General features: G+C 40.0%; 1 non-coding gene across 1 annotated transcript; it reads left to right on the top strand.

Moving 5' to 3' along the window:
* The first annotated feature begins 253 nt into the window (after positions 1-253).
* Positions 254-372, top strand: LOC145678031 (5S ribosomal RNA). The gene has a single exon (XR_014130173.1). It is a non-coding gene; the product is annotated as a 5S ribosomal RNA (ribosomal RNA).
* Positions 373-5,314: the final 4,942 nt, after the last annotated feature.

The raw sequence follows: 5,314 nt of genomic DNA, 5'->3' as shown, positions 1-5,314 counted from the left end.
AATACTTAATAAAGGATTTATTTTTATTTATTTATATACAATTTCATACGTGGTTCGTGATAGTAAACTCGATAGGACATAGTGGCACTATGAACATCCGAATCACTCATCATTCGAACATTCAAATATTTATTCGAATATTAGTATATTCCAAGTAATGTTAACGACGTTAATATGCTTGCCTTTATAGTTAATAATGTCAATTCTTACTTAAAACATACTTCCTTAACAGGACATTGAAGAAAAGGTAGTTGCCAACGGCCATACCATGCTGAATATACCGGTTCTCGTCCGATCACCGAAGTCAAGCAGCATCGGGCCTGGTCAGTACTTGGATGGGTGACCGCCTGGGAACACCAGGTGCTGTTGGCATCTCTTTTTCAAATTTCATTATCCTTCAAGTACGAAAATACTAGAAACATTAATTTTATAGTACTTTCAAGAGATAATTTATCAACATTATTTCATAGCGATTAATCGATATTCTAAGCGTTATACCCACTATTTCTTACACTAACAGCCTGTTTATTTGCACGGCACATTAAAATAACCTGATTTCCGATCCGTGTGCACCTACTACTATACTTAACACGGAATGTATTACCACTTTTTAAAAGTAAATTATTATGACTAAGTGTAGATCTCCGGCGAGTAAATGCCTTTCGTATACAAGCACGACACATCTCCGCTATGTGCTTTACTTTTTTTACTAACAGCATATAGAAATTGGATTTCAAGGTGTTTCTACATAACAGAATGAAGCAAATTTCGTGATTTAACTCTTTCGAATATGTGTTGGTCCTGACAAGGACCGTTTGAAATGAAAAATCTTGAAGAAGATTTTTACTTAGAGCTTGTGTACTTGGTAACAGCCTTCGTACCCTCACTTACAGCGTGCTTGGCAAGTTCACCAGGCAAAAGAAGGCGCACAGCTGTTTGGATTTCCCGGCTGGTGATAGTTGACCGCTTATTGTAATGGGCCAAACGAGAAGCTTCAGCAGCAATACGCTCGAAGATGTCATTAACAAAGCTGTTCATGATACTCATAGCTTTGCTAGATATGCCAGTGTCAGGATGCACTTGCTTCAAAACTTTGTAGATGTAAATGGCATAGCTCTCCTTCCTCCTCCTCTTCTTCTTCTTATCTCCCTTGGAGATATTCTTTTGGGCTTTACCAGCCTTCTTTGCAGCCTTTCCGCTAGTTTTTGGTGGCATGATGACTCACTCGTTCAGCAAAATTAGATGTGTCCGCCGATTTATCGACTTCATTTAAATTACAGTACGTGTTTCAATTCGCGCCAACTGCCTTGCTTTTCATTTGATGCACTCGGGTGCACGCTTGAAGTAGTAACAAAACTGACTTGATTCATGGGAGGCCGCAATTTTTCCTCTCATCTTATTACGAAAGAATATTGAACAATGTCTGGTCGCGGCAAAGGTGGAAAAGTCAAGGGAAAGAGCAAGTCCCGCTCCAGCAGGGCTGGCCTTCAATTCCCAGTAGGCAGAATCCATCGTCTTTTGCGAAAGGGTAACTATGCCGAACGAGTTGGTGCTGGCGCTCCCGTGTATTTGGCTGCAGTCATGGAATACCTGGCAGCTGAAGTTCTTGAGTTGGCAGGCAACGCTGCTCGTGACAACAAGAAGACTAGGATTATTCCACGTCATCTGCAGTTAGCTATCCGTAACGACGAGGAATTAAACAAGTTGTTGTCTGGAGTTACAATCGCTCAGGGTGGTGTTTTGCCCAACATTCAAGCTGTACTTCTGCCCAAGAAAACTGAGAAGAAGGCATAAATGTAAGACCTATATCTCATACAAATCGGCCCTTATGAGGGCCACAAACCCCTTTATAGAGGAGATTTACGATTGAAATGAATTGTTTTCGATATACAGACTCATCAAAAGTGTCTGAGATAGTTGCTTAGTGTCATTCGAAATTCTCGCTGCTATTCGATTAATTAGTATGTGTAGTCGTCGATCGTAATTGAAGCCCATAGGAAGTCACACTATCTTTAGAATACTCCAAACAGCGATGTGCTTAGTTCCCACTACATTATTAATTATAAGATCATTACCTTTTGTATTGTCGCTAGCTACATTTTTTTGATATTTGCGTACATCGGGCTCATATTACCCAGAGGACAGGACAGTCGAGCCCAGATTCTCAGCAATGGAAGAAAACCTCATACCACATATTCTCATGTACTTCATGCTAGACAAAGGAATTTCCAACATTCTTAAAGCACTCATGTTTCTCTCTTGCGTTGGCTTGGCTGAAATTACTCTGTTCAATATGTTCTCGACATTTATTATTGTTCATTACTATGCCCCAATGACATCATGAACAGAGCGGATCAAAAAACTTTCCTAAATTTCTTTTGCAACATAGTAATGACATTAAATGCACACTTAAGTACGATTTATTCTTTGCAAGGTCGATATTCATATTTGTGTGATATGTGTTATATGTATATGGTTTGTAATACGCAACTACTCTTATTCTCTGATCTCAGAACTCATTTGCTACTGTGCCCAACGAGCGAGCCTAGGTTTCTTGTAACTACTGCCTTTCTTTAGTAAATAATGTGAAGTATACAATGCATTAACCTACATCTCATATTTGTATTACTCTTTATTTTACTAACCCGCTACGAAGTGTCATTAATTTACATGTAAATCACAATAGACACTACCGCAAAAGAAAAAAATCGAACCCAAGACCACGTAAACAAGATAAAGGACAAGATTCAGGTTTCTAACGCATTATTCGCCCCTCACAGCACAGTATAGAAGTTGTATAAGCCTCTATACGTACATCCTACTGTCAGAACAGAAATTCCGACTTGCGTTTCGCATCTCTCATGCTCGCTACTTCCAACAAATCGCCAATTTCCAACCAGAACCCCTTCTCCAGCATTAATACTGCTACATATGAATACGTATACATGAACGTACATAATGTAAAAAAAAACGTATGATTTTCTCAAATTAATCTCTCTACGTCTGTAATTTTGTGTGCATCAAAAGGCTTTAATGTAGTTACACGAATTCTTATAATCTAACAGAAAATCGCACAAAGTAAATCTTTCCCTTTATATAAATTTGTTGGCTCTGAAAAGAGCCGTTTATGCCAATTTTATATCCAAAATAGGAGGAACCCCAACTTAACCTCCGAAACCGTACAGGGTTCTTCCTTGCCTCTTCAAGGCATACACAACATCCATAGCTGTCACTGTCTTCCTCTTGGCGTGTTCTGTGTATGTAACAGCATCTCTGATTACGTTCTCCAGGAATACTTTCAATACTCCTCGGGTCTCTTCATAAATGAGACCAGAGATACGCTTCACACCACCACGGCGAGCAAGACGCCTAATAGCGGGTTTGGTGATACCCTGGATGTTGTCACGAAGAACTTTACGGTGGCGCTTGGCACCTCCTTTGCCAAGACCCTTGCCTCCTTTTCCACGTCCTGTCATTTCGATATGTTACTGCTTCGCTCACCACACACGAGAAATACAAGCCCAAGCAGCCCAAGACTCGTGGTTTTGTTCCTTCGATCATGCAGGGAAAGCACGGAGGAAAAACACAAAACGTGTCTAAGCCAATGAGAACTGTCCTTTTCGACTGACTTTATCCAATGAGAAATAGCTTGATTTAACGGTTTTGCTCTTTATATAACTTGACTTCATTCAGCGCGCAATTATTTGAAACAAGTCGTGACAGTTGCAATGGCACGTACCAAGCAGACAGCTAGGAAATCTACTGGAGGCAAAGCTCCTCGAAAGCAGCTTGCCACCAAAGCTGCAAGAAAGAGTGCTCCAGCTACCGGTGGAGTGAAAAAGCCCCATCGTTACAGGCCTGGTACTGTGGCTCTCCGAGAAATTCGTCGTTACCAGAAGAGCACTGAATTGCTCATCCGCAAGCTGCCCTTCCAACGACTCGTCCGAGAAATTGCACAAGATTTCAAGACAGATCTTCGCTTCCAAAGCTCAGCTGTCATGGCTTTACAGGAGGCAAGTGAAGCTTACCTTGTAGGGCTTTTCGAAGACACCAACTTGTGTGCTATTCACGCAAAGAGAGTCACAATCATGCCTAAGGACATTCAGCTTGCTCGCCGCATCCGTGGGGAACGTGCTTAAGTTTGAAGTTCTGGCACTGAGTTCAAAAACGGTCCTTTTTAGGACCAATACACTACTTAGAGATGCTGTTATCCTAACAGGATCTTGTCCATACTTGTTATCTTTTTTTTTTAAATTCTCACGCCGTATGTTGCATAGTTAATACATCTACCTTCGTTTTCCTCTCGTTTCGTATATCATCCTATCTTTCAAGTATATTCTTTAGTTTTCCCCTATGTTTACCGATTGATTATCTTCGTTTTATGTGGTCAAGGATTCGATTTTGCCATATGTTGCATAAGTTAACTTCGATTCAACCACTGTTTGCCCTTCTCAACGTTATTAATCTCATAGAACTCGCAGGCGAAATATGTACTTCTTCCCAAGGTAGCAAAAGTAATATTTTCTCAGAGGTCGCTGCTGTTGAATGCAAACGTTAAACTAAACTTTCTTTAAGTGTCTGTTTGTACTTAACATCAGTTCAATTGTACACCTACATTTCTGCTGGTGTTACTATTTTTCTTTATAGCAATATTACGAATTATAAGACGGTATCCGTGGTTATTAGCGTGTTCCCTTTTCCTAACACTTTCTCATTACACCAGTATTTCCATCATTCATTAGGCGTAATCACCCGTCTCCTTTATCATAAAAATCATAATAGTACGACGTTAAATTGAAACAGTCTACTTCACTTTCACGAGTTGTAATAAGTTCGAACATTTCTTTCACCCCAGCCTTGAAAAGAGTTGATTTTAGTTTAGTGTCCCTTTCAGCAGCAAGGCTGTTTCAAACGTGGACCTACTTATTAACGTGCAATGCGAAACATTTGAGCTCCCACCGAGAATCGAACCCAGTCAGCCTGCAAAAGTTTTTCTAACAAATGCATTAAGTGCGTTTTCTGTACTGTTTCGCTACTTGAAGATAGGAACAAGGAAAAAGTAAGTGATCACAAATTGACATTACGTAATGTGTTCCCCATTTTTTTTCGAGTACACCATTCTTGACACCCGTGAAAGCTTTCTTTCCCCACCCTCAATTCCCCTCTGTTATAAAGCACTTACATCAAGAAGTGCTTCGGTTAAAAAGAAAACTCAAAGTCCCTTGCGTGTATACTATACATTGCTATGAATGAACATGTGATAATGATAGGAAAAGCACAATTTTACTCTTCTCAAAGTATTTGATGGCTCTAA

The sequence above is a fragment of the Thermobia domestica genome, unplaced genomic scaffold (assembly GCF_964235325.1).
Source record: "Thermobia domestica unplaced genomic scaffold, izTheDome1.hap1.1 HAP1_SCAFFOLD_1737, whole genome shotgun sequence".
In the NCBI taxonomy this organism is placed as follows: domain Eukaryota; kingdom Metazoa; phylum Arthropoda; class Insecta; order Zygentoma; family Lepismatidae; genus Thermobia; species Thermobia domestica.
The sequence above is the reverse complement of the archived record's forward strand: the minus strand, read 5'-3'. Positions and strand labels throughout refer to the sequence as shown.